Source organism: Cnephaeus nilssonii (assembly GCF_951640355.1).
Source record: "Cnephaeus nilssonii genome assembly, chromosome: 4".
Classification (NCBI taxonomy): domain Eukaryota; kingdom Metazoa; phylum Chordata; class Mammalia; order Chiroptera; family Vespertilionidae; genus Cnephaeus; species Cnephaeus nilssonii.
Window position 1 is genome coordinate 74,459,047 of NC_137075.1, and position 18,705 is coordinate 74,477,751.

Below are 18,705 nucleotides of genomic sequence, written 5' to 3' on the forward strand. Positions count from 1 at the left end.
GTGTGTGTGTGTGTGTGTGTGTGTGTGTGTGTGTGTTTTATTTTTTTTGTATTAGATCCTTTTCCTGGTGGTAAAAACTTGCTTGAATTAGGTTATCAGCTGCTGGTCATACTATGTTAAATGACTGTGCCAGTCTCTAAAGCTGTCTTTAAATAGAGTAGGATGCTACTACATAAAACTGTGCCACTTAAAACACTGGACAGGTCAGGGGTGCCAAGCACACTGTGAGAGAAAATGTTTACTTTCTACTCATAAAAACGGTGTTATCAATATGTGCCTTTCAGGGTAGTGATGTGGGTTCCGCTCGAGTAATTCCATGACAGTAGGAAATTTGTTCATGGCTGTATTTGTTCACCGCCTAGATCAGTGCCTGGAACATATCTGGCATCAAATAAATGCTGATAACAAATGCATTACTTGATGCAGAATACTTTGTGAGGTATTCCGACTTTGTGAGGTATCCCAAGTGTGAACTGGCAGGCAATCTGTATTTCCCTCCCACTCTTTCTCCCTCCTTCCCTACATCATTCATGAAATTTGCATCGTCTGCTAATGTTCTTTACTAAGAACCTGCTCTAGGCTTGGTATCATGCTAGGCAGTGAGGAGACAGAGCCAACTGAATGGCTCTTGTGGGACTCACAGACCTACCTACAGCTCTGTGTGATAAGCAGAAGTGATCACTAAATTATTTTTTTATGATGCCAGAGATGTTGACAAGGTAAAAAATTCAGAGATCAGCATGACCCTAAATATTTCTGAATTATTTTTTTTGTATTTTAAAAAAAGACGCCAAGACCTTTATTTGTTGTGAATGTAAATATTTTTTATTATGTCAATTGCTCAGATACATAAATCCAAATACAATTAACTCCGAATTATTTGACCTAAGAATTTGAACAAGAAAGTTTCATGGGAATTGAGATATCAAATTTATATATTTTAGCCACAGCGAAGTAATTTTTTATAAACAAGGCAATTATACACTTGTTTTAAAATCATTTGCATATACCTTCAGTTATAAAAAATAACTTTAGTGCTTTAAAACCAACAATGCTTTTAAAACTCAGTGTACATTTTCAAGTTTTTCTAATCTGTAACCCAAATTTTCCTATTCCTTGTCCACCTGGTACACCATTTCTTCTGTCTTTCCCACTCAGAGAACCTTGCCAAGTCAGCTGTAAAGTCAATTTGCTGGCAAAACCAAGAACATGAATGCACTTTTCAGTCAAATCAGCCTACTGACAGCAAGGAGAATCAAGGCTAAAAACAGAGTCAGAGTTATATTGAGAAAAATAGAAGCAAAGGGGATCCAGCCAGCCAGGGCTAAGAGTCCAGTTATTTAAACAGGCAGAAGAAGGGGAAAGAATATTAGAGATTTTTGTGGATTAAAGTAGAAAAGTCTGAGTCTTAATCCAGAATGATTTTATTTTTACAAAGAGATATTTTTAAATGTTATATGAAGGCATATATTCTATGTCAGCTAAAATCATTACTTCTACTTTGAAAGGTGGCTTCTTTGAGAAGTTTAGTTTGCCTTTACCCAGGAGAAAATGTTGTTGACTTTTCTGTATGTTTCACTTAATTACAAGTACTGAATGGTTAGGTAGTAGTAACTATGTGTGAGCCTCACTTCTTTCTTCTTAAACTTCAGGGATTTGACTGAACTACTACCAGCTTATATATTTGGACTAGAGGCCCAATGCACAAAATTCATGCAAGAGTAGGCCTTCGCAGCCCCAGCATCGTCCAGAAGGTCGTCCGGACTGTCATTTCTTTGTTTGGCTCTTCAGTCAATTTGCATATTATGCTTTTATTATTATAGATAATGAGGTAGAGGGATGCCTGGGAAGTAATCCTTCTGGTTCCAAGTCTGAGCATAACTCCTGGCAAATGGCTCTGCGTTGGGCAGTCATTTGGAAACCATTCAGCACAAACACTGGTAGAGCATTGCTAGCATCAGAAGAGATGTTTAAATTCCCAACTAGAGCACACCATTTACTCATCTGACCTATATTTACTAAGCACCTACTATGTGCCAGAAAATGCACCTATGACTGTAGAAGAAAACTACCACTTTTAGCATCAAATAGTGTGTGAAGTCCAAGACAGCTGAAGTCTAGGGAAGGGAAGAAGAAGCACTAATTGAAAGCCGAAGGGGCCCTGGTGTTATCTGTATTCTTCGAGCAGACAGCAATCACAGAATTCTAATGGGAAGCTTGGGAACACTTAAATAAGCATTCAGATATCTGGTGAGTCAGAGCTATGGGAGGCCAATTTTGAAAGATTAATTAGAAAGCAAGGGAGAAGCCCTCCCTGTAAACAGTTTAAAACTGGGCAATACTCGTGATGCAAATGTGGCTGGATCTTGTCAGCAGCCTAATAATTCTCTTTTCAGTTCATAATCAGCATTTTATAGCAACTCTCTGTCCTTTCTCCTAAAAAAAGTAAATCTAAAAGACATTGGTGAGTGCCTTGGGTTTTGCGCGTGTGCATGTTTGTGTGTGAGTGTGTGTATGTGTGTGTGTGTTTGTGTGTGTGTGTGTGTGTGTGTGTGTGTGTGTGTGTGTGTGTGTGTGTGTGCTGGGGCCGCAGTTTCCCCCATTGCTGGGAGTGCTGCTGGCAGACAGTCCTCAGCTGTCAGGAAGTACCTCAGGAAGTACCTCAGCCAAAGAGAGAGGCTTTACCCAATGTGATGCCCTTCCCAGAGCAGCCCAAGTGAGGTTGATGTGGGCTTGTAAAGGGCTGGCTGCCCCGCCCCAATTCTAAAGGGCCTTCTGGGTGCCAGAACTCCCCATGGGATTGGCTGAGCCTTCAAGGAGGCTGAATCTCAGTTTAGCTTCCCTTTCCATTCAGGTGCTTCCTAAGAGTGCTTCCTGATGACTTCCTGCATGCTGATCTCCATCTCAGAGTCTGTTTCCCAAGGAACCCACGTGCTCACATATGGCATGCCTGGAAGGGGTCAGAGACTTGTAGCAAGAATGAGGCTTCAATACTAGCCACCTTTGTGTTTCTTCCCATCAAGGACTGATGGAATATTGGGGGGCTGTAGCAGAAAACCGATGCTTCAGTCAGGTTCTAGGTTTAGGAGGAAATGGAAGAGCTCAGTAAAATCAAAACTAAGTCTTGGAGTTAAAAGCATCATCTGAGAATCAGAGAGATTTGGGTTCAAAATCATGTCTGTGTTTTATTTTGGACTAGAAGCCCGATGCACGAAGATTCATGCAAGAATGGGCCTTCCTTCCCCTGGCTGCTGGCACTGCCTTGGAGCTGCCTTTCCACCTTCCCATGCTGCCCAGAGGCCCAGAGTGGCTGCGTTATCGCCATGGCTACGACGCAAGCATCCCGCCCCCCAGCCGCTCGGCGCCTGTGTATGCAAATTAACCCACCATCTTTGTTGGGTTAATTTGCATACTCACTCCTAATTGGCTGGTGGGCATCGCAAAGGTACAGTCAATTTGCATCTTTCTCTTTTATTAGTGTAGATGAGTTATTTAAATACTGTAAACCACAACTTTCTCACCCAGAAAAAAGGAATAATAAAAGTTACTTTATATGTTAATGGTGATGATTAAATACCAGTCACTGTAACATGTTGTACTCAAATTTATTTTCATTATTACTAGAGCCTATTTCACATAGGGAGACCAAGGGCAGAGCTTGGAGATGACACTTGTGGCATCAACTTGTCCAGCTTTCAGGGGTCTTGGGAATGCAAGGATAGGATCCAAGTATAAGTGTATATAAACAGAGGTGCCATGTGGGCTGAGGAACCCATTCTCTGATCCTGTTGGACCTTGACCTCTGTCACCTTTGAGTCAAATGTGGTTACCAAAGTCAGGCCACCTGGGCCTGAATAATAATGTTTTACAATTGGAGAAGCCCATGGTCATAGAAAGACAATAGAAAGAATGACATAGAAAAACAAATACTGCATGATCTCATATGTGGAAACTAAAACAATCAAACTCATAGAAGCAGAGAGTGGAATGGTTGTTGCCAGATGCCATGTGTGTGTGTGTGTGTGTGTGTGTGTGTGTGTGTGTGTGTGTGTGTGAGTGAAATGTAAAATGTTGATCAAGGGGTACAAAGTTTCAGTTACATAAGATCAATAAGTTTGAGAGATCTAATACAGGGGTGGGCATAAAGAATGAAGGCCCAGTTTTAAATTGCTGGCCTTCATTCTTTACACATTCTTGTAGTCTGCTTCCCCTACTGGAGCACACATTGGTACAGAATGTAGACCTACTTTTGCCCTGTATATACCAATGGGACTGTAGTTAACTGTATTGTATACTTAGAATTTTAAGTGTCCTCAACACATTTTAAAAAATAAAGAAAATAGTACCTATATGAAGTCATGGATATGTTAATTTGTTGATTTCAGTGATCATTTCACAATGTATGTGTACATGAAACATCAAGTTGTACACCTCAAGTATATACGATTTTTCTTTGTCAATTATACTTGAATAAAACTGAGAGAGAGAGAGAGAGTCCTTAGGCCTGCTCTCCACATCCCAACCCTTACCATCCTTGTCTTCCAGCTGATGAGAGACAGGTCTAGACTTTGGATAAGTATTCTTGGGTTGGAGCAATTTCTAGCAGACTCCTATGTTTCTGTCATCTTTCTCTCAGATCTGCTATGGTAAGGATCTAGGTAAAATGAAATAATTGCAAAAGAAGACGGGGGAAATGTTTTAAACACTTTTTATTTTGAAATACTTTCAAGTTAACATAGAATTTGAAAAAAAAATGATACAAAGAACTCCTATATATCTCTCATCAACATTTCCCAATATTTAATGTAGGGACCCACTCAGAATTCCAGAGTTGGTATAAATATTATTTTAAACTTAAGACATTTGAGAATCAACAGATGGAAAGAAGTCTTCTTGAAGCATCCCTTATCTAACTAAAAGCAACAATTTCTGGGAAATAAAGCTGCAATAAATTTCTTCTATGGGCATATCTATGCCGACAGGGAGGAACGTGAATAAAACCTTCCCTAAATTCCTTCTCCAGGGCCAGTTTTATGGCCGTGAAGGAGACAAAAAACCATTCATATCTGTATAGACAAGCATTATTGGCTAACTTCTTTCTCTCTTGATCGTTATCCTAAAAACCCATTTGTTTTTCCTAAAGAAACCTATTCATTCTTCCCAGAAAAGCCTTTTCTCCCCCTCTCCTTTCCCCCTAAGTTAGGTATATAAGTCTTTAACTTAAATCATATAAAGAGCCAGCTACTTCTTTAGCAGGCTCCCGTGTTTATGTGAATAAATATTTTTTTCCTGTTAATCTGTCTTCAGTCAGTTTAATTTGCAGGCCTCAGATATAACATAAGAGGATAGAGGATAAGATTTTTCTCCTCTACATTAACATTTTGCCTTATCTTTCCTGTCTCTTTATATATTTACTAGTAGCCCTGCACACGAATCTGTGCGCCAGTAGGTCACTGCTGCCCTCCTGTAGCTCTCTGCCCGCTGCCCTGCCCTCCTGTAGCTCCCCCTACCCCCCTCATAGCTTGCTGCCCTGCCCCTTTCTCTAGCTCTCTGCCTCCCACTTGCTTGCAGCCCTGCCCCCTCCTGTAGCTCTCCACTGCCCGCTTGTAGTTTGCTGTCCCACCCTCCTGCAGATCCGTGATCTGGTCGTTATGCGGTCGGTCATTACGCCTCATGGTGTAATGGATAATTAGCATATTCCTCTCTTATTATATAGGATTTTTTTCTAAACCATTTGAAAGGTATAGACATGACATCCCATTGCCCCTTAATACTGCAAAGTGTATTTCCTAAAAAAAGACACTTTCTCACAATACTATCATCTAAGCCCTAGAACCCACTAAACATTTGCTGATTATCTCAGTAATTACCCAATAATATTCTTCATAAATCCAGGATCCAATCTAGGATCATGTGTTACATTTAGTTATCATTGGTTTTAGTCTCCCTCAACCAAGAGCAGTTTCCCAGTGTTTTCTTTTTTTTTATGGAATTGAAAGTTTTTCAAATTTACTCTGTAAAATGTTCCTCAGTTTGGGTATGTCTGATGTTTCCTCATGATTAGATTCAGATTATTCCTCTCAGGCAGGAATACTACAGAAGTGATGTTGTATTCTCTCCGTGTATACTAGTAGTATTAGGAGGCACATAATAGTTATCTGTCCTATTACTCTGGATATTAACTTTTATCACTTGGTTAAGATCATGTCTGCCTGGGTACTCTATTATAAAGTTGTTAACTAGTATGTACTTCTTTATTAATAAGCAATGAATAAGTATCTTGTAGAGAGATGCTATGAGATTATGTAAATATCCTGCCCCTCATCAAATTTTCACCTACTTGTTTTAACAGCTATTGACGATTAATGATTAAATCAGTTATTATAATGATAGTTGCCAAATGGTAATTTTATAATTTCATTATTACTTCCCTCTCTCTATACATATGTATTTCTCACCCATGGATATGTTATTTTACAGAGAGGAAGGGAGGGAGAGAGAGAGAAAAACATCAATGTGAGAGAGAAAGCTTGATCGGTTGCCTCCAATACATGCCCCAACTGGGGATCAAACCCTCAATCTGGGTATATGCCCTGACCCAGAATCTAACCCACCACACTTTGGTATATGGGACGACGCTCCAACCAACTGAGCCACACAAGCCAGGGCTTACCTTTATATTTTTTATTTGTCATTCTCTTATAAGGTAGAACTTGTCCTTTCTCCTCATTTATTCATATATTAACTCATCTATATATATATAAAATCCTAATATGCAAAGTGTCCCCTCGGGAGTTCGACCGGGAGACCAGGAGTTTGATCACTCTTTATGATGTGCACTGACCACCAGGGGGTGGTGCAGAATGAAGGAGGGCCCCAACCAGCAGCCTGCAGCTGGCAGCCGCTAGGGACTCTACCCGTACACCAATTTCATGCACTGGGCCTCTAGTTTATTTACATGGGCTTCTGTTTTGTTCCATGTGTTATTGCCTGTTACTATGATTATTTATTAGCCCCCTTAAGCTGGCTCCTATGTCCTTTTAATGTGTCCCCATCATTGTTTGAAGCACTTCCTTACTTTCTGGCACAACACAATGTTCCAGACTCACCTGCCATTTCCTGTCATAGCCCTGGAATCAGTTATTTCTTTAAGGAGTCCTGGTTCCTTTTAAGGGAGAATGTAATTTAGAAAACATGATCTCAATGCTCATTGATATTGGGATGTCATTACTTTCTTTTTAAAATATATTTTTATTGGTTTCAGAGAGGAAGGGAGAGGGAGAGAGAGATAGAAACATCCATGGTGGAAGAGAATCATCGATTGGCTACCTCCTGCATGCCCCACACCAGGGACTGAGCCCGCAACCCAGGCATGTGCCCCAACTGGGAACCGAACTGTGACCTCCTGTTTTATAGGTCGATGCTCAACCACTGAGCAATGCCAGCCCTGCAGGGTGTGTAATTACTTTTAATTCTTCTCAGCTGAGTAGGAAATATGTATGTACACACTCGCATATATCCATGTCTCTCTGTCTGTCTATCTATCTATCTATCTATCTATCTATCTATCTATCTATCTATCTATCCATATTAAAATACCATGAACTCACACATGATACCTTCAATTCCAATCCAACACCACAGGGCTTTTTATCCTTTCCTCTTTTACCTATTTGTAACACCTTTCTTCATCACTGAAAACCTTGGCTCCCATTAGCCTCAATTGTTTGCTTAGTTTGTCATTGCTCCTGTATGTAACCAATGTCCTAACCATACCGGCTGCCTTTTTGGCCCCAGCCCCACTGACTATGCTAGCTACACCAGCCAAGTTCTTGACCTTGACTAAGGGAAATGGAAGGGGAAGATATGGTATACATTTTCTTTAATGACACCTAAAAAGTTCTGCTGCTCAGTGTAATATAAGTGTTTTTCCTGCTAAAATCCAATTCTAAGTTTAAAACAGACAGGTAAAAACGCAAAGTGAAAGTTCACATTCAATTGTTAGTTAGTGATTGACTTGGCAAGTGATTATCTGCTCTGCTTAATTTTATTATCTGAGATGATGTAACACCCCATTGAAGCCATTAAAGTCAATCATTTTATTGCATAATGGACAGATCTGCCCTTTTTAGTGCAACCAATGTGCTTAATTAATGTATGTAAAATTATGAAAATCAGATTTTGCCACCAGTTTATTTTATTATTTTATTTTATTTTATTTTATTTTATTTTATTTTATTTTATTTTATTTTATTTTATTTTATTTTATTTTTGTTAGTCCTTACCAGAGGATATTTTTCCATTGATTTTTAGGGAGAGTGGAAGAGAGAGGGAAAGACGGAGAGAAACATCGATGTGAGAGAAACACATTGATTGGTTGCCTCGTGTACAAGCCTTGACCAAGGCCGGGGCCTGGGTGAAGTCTACAACCAAGGTACATGCCCTTGATCAGAATTAAACCCGAGACCCTTTGGTCCCCAGGCCAATGCTGTATCCACTGAGCCAAACCGGATAGGGCTTGACACCAGTTTAAACTTCTCAGATTGCACTCATTTTTTTATCTTTGGAACTCAGCACTTCAATATACTTAAATGTTGTTCTAGCTTGAAATATTGTTTATTATGTAGCCTTAGTAGTTTGACTGATAACCCTGGGTTTGCTTAACTAGTCCTCAAACTGGAATGAGCATCCAAACTCCCGTGGTGCTGGTTAACAATGCAGATGCCTGGGCCCACACTCAGAGATTCTGATTCAGTATCTGCATCTTAATGAGATCCCCAGCAGGTCAGGAGTAGGTGACCCAGGGACCACACCATGAGAAACATTGGATTGGCATGTTTTTTACTCAAGCCCAGGAGCGTTCTAGTTTAGAAGCTACGGTTGATTTTTTCCTGGTCCTATGCAAGGTTGAATTGGTCATCAGAACCTGTCGAAGCTTTCAAAATCAACAAGCAAGTCGGTGTGTTGAAACTTGGCTGCCAACACCTGCAATCACAGGACAAATGTGCCAGCTGTTTATCAATATTCATGGGTCAAGTCTGTGCTAGTGAGTCTGAAGAGGGGTGGCATCAAAGCCAGAACCCTGATTGACCAGAGAGAGCTACAGCAAGTGCCCCTCCCCCCCACTCTCAACGCCCTCCCCCCCCCCCCCCCCGCCCCCGCCCCAAGATGCCAACACCATGGGCCAGGTCTTCAGGACTTTAGGTTTGGCTGGCTGGTGTTTTTATTAATTAAAACTGAGAAGTGACTGGAGACAGACTGAGTACATGGGCTCCACCATCGCTGGTGAAAAATCTGTTTCCTTTCTTCAGTTTTCCTCGTGGAACAAGGACAGATGACTGAAAACATTAGCAGAAAGCAAGCAAGCTATCAACCAGTACTTGTTTATGTTGCGTGCTTTCACGAAGAGTGTTGCATTCCATGATCTTGAATCACCTGGTGGGTAGGTGGCTTTACTATCACAGTTCCACAGAGGAGGAAAGGGAGAGGCAGAGAGTATGCACTTCGCACATGATCACAGGTCTACTAAGTGGTCATGAAGAGTTTCAGCTGTTGGCCTTTTGTCCTGAAATCCAGTGCTTTGTGCAATAAACACTGTCTTGACCAACCTCTTGTATTTTGACTTTGTTTTCCCTTCCCAAGGTGATGATATTCAGAAAAACAGAGACACTGTCATGAGTGAAAGTAATCTGAACAATAGGACACTTTCATACTAGCAGACCTATTCTTTGAATGTTAAAGCAGAATATAGAAATAGGGGCCAGTGATGAATGTGAAAACAATTTATCAGACAATTGACATCTCTATGCTAACGGTACTCTGGGAAAAAACTGAAGTGATTTCTAGTAGATTGGTTTATTCCACCTGAGGGTAAGGATCTTTTATAGGCAGGTGGTCTTTTAGAATGAGGATGTACAGGGTGACCAGAGTATAGTATTTCCCCTGTGTTCTGAGTGTGGGATCTTCTGCTGGTTTCATTGACCCTTCACAGGAAATACATATTTTGTTAAATGGTTTTACTCTTCTTTTATAATCGATCAAATGTAACTTCAGATATTACCCAGGGTTTACCTTCCCTGCTGCCAGGTTTGGGTTATACAAATTTAAAAGCAAAGATCCTCTTCTGAGATGTAAATATTTCATAGAAGTTATTTTCTTTACATTTGTACAATAGAAAGGACCATTGGGATGATTTCACAAGAAGATGAACCAGTCTGCCCCCAAAGGATTATGTAGGGTTCATCACTTCCAGATCTAAACCACTACTTTTGATGCCTCCCCCTCCCCCCAGCTTTTTCCCCCTCAAGATTTCAGCCCAGGTGCCCATTACAGGAGTCAAGGGTCCCTTGGTCCATAAACCTCAATGCCAGCACTTGAGTGCATTGATCCAGAAACTTGCATTGACCAATGTCTCTCCTCCTGTAAGAGCCAGAACCAGAACTCAAACCAGATCTCCTGACTTTAGTCTATTCCTCTTTCCTTAGGGCCTGGGCAGTGGGCATCACTGCATGTGGGCACAGTGGGTAGGAAGGAGTGTTGAGAGGCTAGACAGCAGTTCCAGTTCTCTCCTAATAGTCTCCCCAGGCTTCAAATAAAATACTTACATCAGCTCCTAGTCCCTTTCCCTGGAACCCTACAACTCAATATATCCAGTGGTACACTCACTGGCAGAGCAGCCCCCAAAACTTAGTGATTTAGGTGGAAACCTGTTGGTTTGCTATCTCAGGAGCTTCTCTGGTGAAACCTGACATTGTTTCCTGTACATGGAAGGTAAGCAGAGACTGAAGAAAGAGACAGATGACTCCAGATTGGTAGGTAGCAGGTTTAACAAGCAAGGGAACGTACATAGGAGGCTTGTCTGGCTGACTGCAAGATGAGTAGACCTCTGCATCCACTAAGTTAGAATCATAAAAGTTTATATATTGGTCTTAACTGGGTTCAGTCACACATTTAGTCCAGACGGTCTTAACAACACTGTACTTTCTCACAGTGTGTCCTTGAACTGACTCCCACTGTGGGAAGAGTGAGCAGGATGTAACTTCCAAGGATGGGAAAAGGGGTAAAGAGCCTGATTCCTGGGTCCAGCTTGTGGGTCAATTGGCAGTCATGTCCTCTTGATCACCTCTTCTAACAATGGTGCAGAAATAATTCTAAGAGCACAATATGAAACATCTATTACTTATCATCATATCTAATTCATCACCAAGTCCAGTTAATTTTCCTTCCTAAATATCTCTCATCCTAGCCGGTTTGGCTCAGTGGATAGAGCGTTGGCCTGGGGACCAAAGGGTCCTGGGTTCAATTCCGGTCAAAGGCACGTACCTTGGTTGCATGCTCCTTCCTGGCCTGGACCTTGGTTGGGGGCTCGTGCAGGAGGCAACCAATTGATGTGTTTCTTTCACATCAATGTTTCTCTCTGTCTTTCCCTCTCTCTTCCACTCTCTCTAAAAATCAATGGAAAAATATCCTCGGGTGAGGATTAACAAAAGAAATCTCTCAAGGGGAGAGATATTGCCACCACTCTGGTGTAAGCCATCAGTACCTCTGGTGGGGCCACTGAAAGAATCTCCTAGTCTCCCTTCTTTGTGTACTTTTCTCTCTGCATCCTAAAGTCGAGACCTTCTTGCTAGACTGTCCTAGAACAGCCCTCCCCAAACCCTTTTGCCTAATTAACATCCACTCACTCTTCAGGTCTCAGCACCAGCAAGGGTCACCCCTTAGGGAGGTTGATTTTGCCTTCCAAGTTATTGTGTTATTTGCTCTTATAGAAATTTCTTCTTTCACTTCATAGCATTTATCTCCACTGATAATTAAACAATCTTTGTGATTATTAGGTTAATGGATGTCACCTCTACTAGACTATAAAATCCATGAGAAGGGGATACATCTGTATTATCCTCTCTCCCTTCCCTTCTCTATTTCTCCCTCCTTCCCTTCCCTTCCCTTCCCTTCCCTTCCCTTCCCTTCCCTTCCCTTCCCTTCCCTTCCCTTCCCTTCCCTTCCCTCCCTTCCCTTCCCTTCCCTTCCCTTCCCTTCCCTTCCCTTCCCTTCCCTTCCCTTCCCTTCCCTTCCCTTCCCTTCCCTTCCCTTCCCTTCCCTTCCCTTCCCTTCCCTTCCCTTCCCCTCCCTCCCCTTCCTACCTCACTTTTTTCCATAGGAAGTCTATATTTTCACTGAGCAAAGGATATGAGCTATTCCACATTGAGAAGAAAAAATGGAAGTTATTCTCTTGAGGGGCAGGCTTCCGAAGATCTGAGATGTTCCACTAAAGTCTAAGTTAAAGCAACTCTGCCTAGGCCACCTACAGCCTTTTATGTTTGTAGTTAATTTATCTCACTTTGGGGGGTTATGTTTTTTCATTCTTTCACAGTTTTATTTATTAAAATCTTTAATGGAAAATTTCAAAATTACATAGAAGAAAAGAGTATTATGAACATTCATGTACTATCACCCAGCTTTAACAATTAATAACATTTTGCCAACCTTGTTTCATCTTTTTCCTCCCACTTTTGTTGATGTTGTTGGTGGTGAAGTAATTTAAAGCAAATGCTTACATTATTATCATTTTAACCCTAAATAGTTCATTAACTAACATACAAGGAATTTTAAAGACATAACCCCAATGCCATTATCATCCCTAACAATAATTCTGTCATGTAATTTTAATAATACTTAATTCCCCCATGCTGAAATCTTCCCCATTGTCTAAAAATTGTCCTACAATTGGTTTGTTTAGGTTATAATCAAACAAGAACCACACACTGTATTATTTCCTAAGTCTCTTTTCATCTATAACTATTTCTTCTTCTCCCACCTTTTAAAATTCTATTTATTTGTTGGTGAAACTGGGTCATTTATTGCATTCCATTTCCTATCTTCTAGATTTGGCTAATTGCCTCCTTGTCCAACTTGTTTCCTTACTTGCTTTTTTATTCCCTGTATTTCCTGCAAACCAGCTCCAGGCTCGATTAGATTGAGATAAAACTTCTTTGGCAAGAATAAGTCCTAGGTGGTGCTTTGTATGTCTTGTGCCTCATCAGGAGACATATGACGTCCCATTTGTACTGATGTTAAGATTGATCAGCTGATTAGGCTGTTGGGTGACAATTCTCCACTGGGCTCTGCATTCCTTTATGTTTTGCAAGAAGAGGCTTTGTCTGCATTATCTTTTCAAGGGTGTTTGTATCGTGAAGCAGTCTTGGAAGAAAGAGATAGTGTCTCTCACTGGAGCAAGAGGGCAGACAAGCTTACTGGAAAGCATAAAACATCAGAATTCCCTAAGCTCAGGGTACCTTTCCTCTAAAGCAGCCCACTGTGTGCACAGAGTCATTTGACCCTCTTTGTTAGAACTGACACTCAGGGAACCAGGGTAAAAATGATAATACTCTGGCTACTGCTATTGCTGTAGCAATAGACTGTCCTTGGTCTTTGATTAGTCTGGATTCTCCAGATAACCCCCCCCCCCCCCCCCACACACACACACACACTCACATTCACACACTCACACACACAGCATTAGAGAGAGAATGATTTACTCATGTGCTTCTGGAACCTAAGAAGGCCAACATCAGCAGGCTGGAGACTCAGGAGAACCAATAGTGTATGTTCCAGTCCAAGTCCAAAGGCCCAAGAGGCAGGACAGCTGGTCTGAAGGCAAGAGGAGACCAATGTCCCAGCTCAGAAACAGTCATGTGCAGAGAAAGAATTCTTTCTTACTCAGCATTTTATTCTTTTCAGGCCTTTGATGGATTAGATGAGGCCCACCCACATTAGGGCAGGCAATCTGCTATACTGTCTACTGATTCAAATGTTAATCTCATCCTCATAGACACACCCAGACATGTTTAACCAAATGTCTGGGCACCCCATGGCCCAGTCAAGTTGACACGTAAAATTAACCATCACAACATTCTGACCCAGAATCTGTATCTTCTGTCAGCTTCCATGAAATTGTGGCAGATTAATTTGTTAGCTTACAAATAGAATGAAATCTCAGATCCTTCACAGCGTGTGATATGCACTTAAATAAACAATAAAAAGATTGGTCGTGGGCGCAGGTGGTGTCAGCCTGATCTCTCCATTACAAAACTCCCATTAGCTTTTCAGGGAAAGATTTTAGCATCAATTGATGTTTATTGCTTAGAGCCATTATTTCATTAGAGGTTGCAAAGTGATGTCACTCTAATGCTATTATTCTGTTTGCATTCATTAGTAGGACTGTTTCTACAAAGAATTTTCTTTTATCAACTATTTGATTATGCTGAAATCCAATTTTTACAGGAAAGATGGGATTAATTGCCAGTTCTTTCCTGTTTGTTATTAGTTGGTGTGGTAGCAATCTCCAAAGTAATCAGTATATTCATCTTTTGAGTGTTATGAACTATCTAGAGGTCCGGTGCATGAAATTCGTGCACGGGGGTGGGGGGGTCCCCTCAGCCCAGCCTGCACCCTCTCCAATCTGGGACCCCTTGAGGGATGTCCGACTGCCCTTTTAGGCAGGCCTTAAACGGGCAGTCAGACGTCCCTCTCACAATCCAGGACTGCTGGCTCCCAACTGCTCGCCTGCCTGCCTGCCTCATTGCCCCTAACTGCTTCTGCCTGCCAGCCTGATCACCCCCTAACCTCTCCCCTGCCAGCCTAATTGCCCCTAACTGCCCTCCCCTGCAGGCCTGGTTGCCCCCAACTGCCCTCCCCTGCTGGCCCAATTGCCCCTACCTTCTCTCCCTTGCCAGCCTGGTTGCCCCTAACTGCCCTCCCCTGCCTGGTCACCCCTAACTGCCCTCCCCTGCAGCCTGGTCACCCCCAACTGCCCTCCCCTGCAGGCCTGGTCACCCCCAACTGCCCTCCTCTGCCAGCCCGATCACCCCTAACTGCCCTCCCCTGCAGGCCTGGTCCCTCCCAACTGCCCTCACCCGCTGGCCTGATCACCCACAACTGCCCTCCCCTGCTGGCCATCTTGTGACGGCCATCTTGTGTCCACATGACGGTGGCCGTCTTTGGCCACAAGGGGGTAGCCATCTTGTGTGTTAGAATGATGGTCATTTGCATATTACCTCTTTATTATATAGGATGGTTTTTTTTATATTTTATATTTCAATTCATTGCAGTTATTTGTTTTTCGTGCTCAAATTTTCCCATCATTGATTAGTTGGAACCCCTGCAGGAGGCTACTGCAAACTTTAGAGATGATCACAGGAGTATTTGATAATTTTTTTTCTTTCTTGAACACAAAGTGGCCCATGATCATCTTGCACATTCATGCTGCTTACTGGAATCAGTCATTTCTCCAAGATGCCCTGATTCTTTACAATTCATTTATATCTATGCTAAGGTGTCTTGTTTTTAATTTTTAAAAAATATATTTTTTTTATTGATTTCAGAGAGGAAGGGAGAAGGAGAGGGAAAGATAGAAACATCAATAATGAGAGAGAATCATTGGTGGGCTGCCTCCTGCATACCCCCTTCCCCCCCACTGGGGATCGAGCCAGCAACCCTGGCATGTGCCCTTGACCTGAATTGAACCCAGGACCCTTCAGTCTGCAGGCTGATGCTCTATCCACTGAGCCAAACCAGCTAGGGCTATGCTAAGGTATTTTACATCAACTCTGCAGTGGATTGGCCTATCACCATAGAATTAGATGACTACCAGGGATTTCAGAAATCCTCTGGGCCAGCTGCCCTCCACCCTTAGACAAATGGACAGAATTTTGTTGTTCAATATTTACAGGGAAGATCCTAGCCTGCAGAGTAAGGGGAAGAGATGCAGGGTAGCGTAACAGATTCTGCAAGGGAAATAGGGATGAGGAAAAGATTAAAAATGGGAGTGGAGAAGGGAGGATTCGTAATGGAACAGACTCTGCCCTCAGAGTTTGGTGGGTGATGCATCTTGACCTGAGACGTTCACAGCTGGTCTGCAGGGGATCACTACACAATAACTGGGCATGACTTCCTGTGTCTGCCTCTAAGAGCTCCCAGCCTAGTAGTAATTAGATATTAAAAAGCCTCGGTATTTCCTTTATAGCCTGTTTTTAGGGCCACCTCTGAAATTGGAAATCAAGAAAGAAGACATAAACCAGATAACAGAAACTTTGCAAAGAATCATGGAAAAAGCTGAATTCAGCTCAGAACAAGACAGAGGTCAGGTTCTTTGCAGACCTGTTCTCCAGGAAAGGGCTGCCAAGAATGGCTGGCAGCGGACTCAGACCCCAGGGAGGGAAGCAGGCTGGAAAAAAAGCACCAAAGTGAATTGAGTGTCAGAAAAATGTCCTCACTATCCCCAAGGTTTTCTGATTACTTTTTATTTTATTTTAATTAAGCAGTACATGTAGTGAGAATGGTCAGCAGAGGGCCTTCAAATGAACATGAACACTGAACATTGTTTAATATTTGGGTAGGACCTTTAAGCTTTGAATGCTCTTCCTTATAGGATTTTTAAAATAAAAGTTTTGAAAATCCTTCACATTTTATTGGGAAATAGTTGCATGCATTCGATGTATGTTGCTGGCATAGAATTATGATCGCTAGCAATATTTTGAGGAGAATGAGGTACTTTAGCAAAAGGTCAGTAGGTGGCAAACTTGTACAACCCTTAGGTTGAAGAAGGCCTGTAATGGGTAGATCTCATTCAAAGAAATGGGTCTTTTTGCAGTATGTTTACTGAACTGAAAAATATCACTATTACTTAAAATCCTTTTTTCAGTTTCAGATGTTTTTCTTATTTTATTTTATTTTTCAATTACAGTTTACATTCAATATTATTTTTTACTAGAGGTCCGATGTACAAAATTTGTGCAAGAATAGGCCTTCCTTACCCTGGCTGCCGGCACTGGCTTCCCTCTGGCACCCAGGACCCGAGCTTCTCTCGCAGCCCCGGCTTCCTCTGGAAGGTAGTCCGGAAGGACATCTGGTCTAATTAGCATATTACGCTTTTATTATTATAGATTAGTTTCAGGTATACAACATAGTGGTTAGATAATCGTATACTTTACAAAGTGGTCCCCAACCCGTACAGAGTTATTGACTATACTAGAGGTCCGGTGCACGAATTCATGAACCAGAAGGATCCCTTGGCCTGACCTGTGGGATCAGGCCAAAACCGGCTTTCCAACATCCTCTGAAGAGTCCTGGATTATGAGAGGCCACAGGCCAGGCTGAGGGACCCCACAGGTGCACGATCAAGGCTGGGAAGGGATGTGGGAGTTTGGCCAGCTGGGGAGGAACCATGGTAGGGCTCCAGGATGTGTTCGGTCCATCTTGCTCAGTCCCGATTGGCCAAACCCCAGCAGCAAGCTAATCTACTGATTGGAGCATCTGTCCCCTGGTGGTCAGTGCATGTTATAGTGACTGGCTGACCGGTCGAATGTCTGCCCCCTTGTGGTCAGTGCACATCATAGTGAGCGGTTGAGCGGCCTTATATCATTAGCATATTACGCTTTGATTGGTTGAACAGATGACTGGACAGTTAGCATATTAGGCTTTATTATATAAGATTCCCTGAGCTATACTTTACATCCCTAGGACTATTTGGTACTACTGATCTCTACTTTGCAATCTCTTTACCTTTCACTCATTCTCCCCTCCCTCTTCCTCTCTATAATGATGCCTCTTATATGCTCTGAAGCCTGCTTCATTGAATAGTAATATGGACACTCCAGCTTACTTTTGATTAGTGTTGACATGGCATACCTTGTTCATCTTTTTACTTTTAACCTGCTTGTGTCATTATATTTAAAGTTTGCTTCTTGTAGATAGCATAGATTTGGTTCTTGCTCTTTTATTTAATCTGACCATCTCTGCAATTAAATCATGGGCTAAATTTGCCACTTTGGTATTTGGATTTAGTTTTTGCTTCTTCTCTTTTGTTCACCTTTTTCCTCTTTTTCGCTAGGTTCAAAGTGCATTTCTATAGCATATCACAATTTACCTTCAAGTATGTTTATTCTCTTTGGATAAATTCTGAGAAATGGTTTTCAAAAGCTATTGATTTAAAAAATATATCTCTTTTATTCAGATACCTATATAATTTCATTATTAATTCCAAGTTGTTTTCCCGTTGGTTTGTTGGGTGGTCTAGCCTACAATCACATGATCTGTGAATCATGATGAATTTGTTTTTACATCTTTATAGTTATGTACTTCTGGCTTTTGTTTCATGTCTTGTTGAACAAATCAGACTTCTAGAACCACAAAAAATATTCTTATTTTATTTTTAATTTCAACAGGAATAATACTGCTAGTTAACTAACATGTATTGAGCAGTTATTATGTGTCGGCACTGTTCTCAGCGCTCTACCTGTATGATCTTTATTTCATTGTCTCTGTAAGGTAGATACTGATTATCTCTATTTAACAATGAGGAAACTGTGGCCAGAAAGGATAAATAATTTACCTAAGACAGGAAGCAGCGGAGCTGGGATGTGAACTGTGACTCTAGAACCCATTGGTGTTTACCTCTAGACAGGTGTGCTGCCACGTGTTTAACATCCAGCTCTCCGAAAACAAGTCCTGGTTTGTCACATTTGCCAATTTTTGTGGTGTAAATACTCCCACCATAGCTGACGTGGCATCACTAAGCACAGATTTGGGGAGAGATCTCACAATTTTTCTTGGGAGCTGGACCTCTTGCCAGTTCCAGTGCACACAGCCTTTAGTTTTACACCAGAAGGTAAGGGGGTGGTGTTCTTCAAATAGCTATTGGTTGAGATT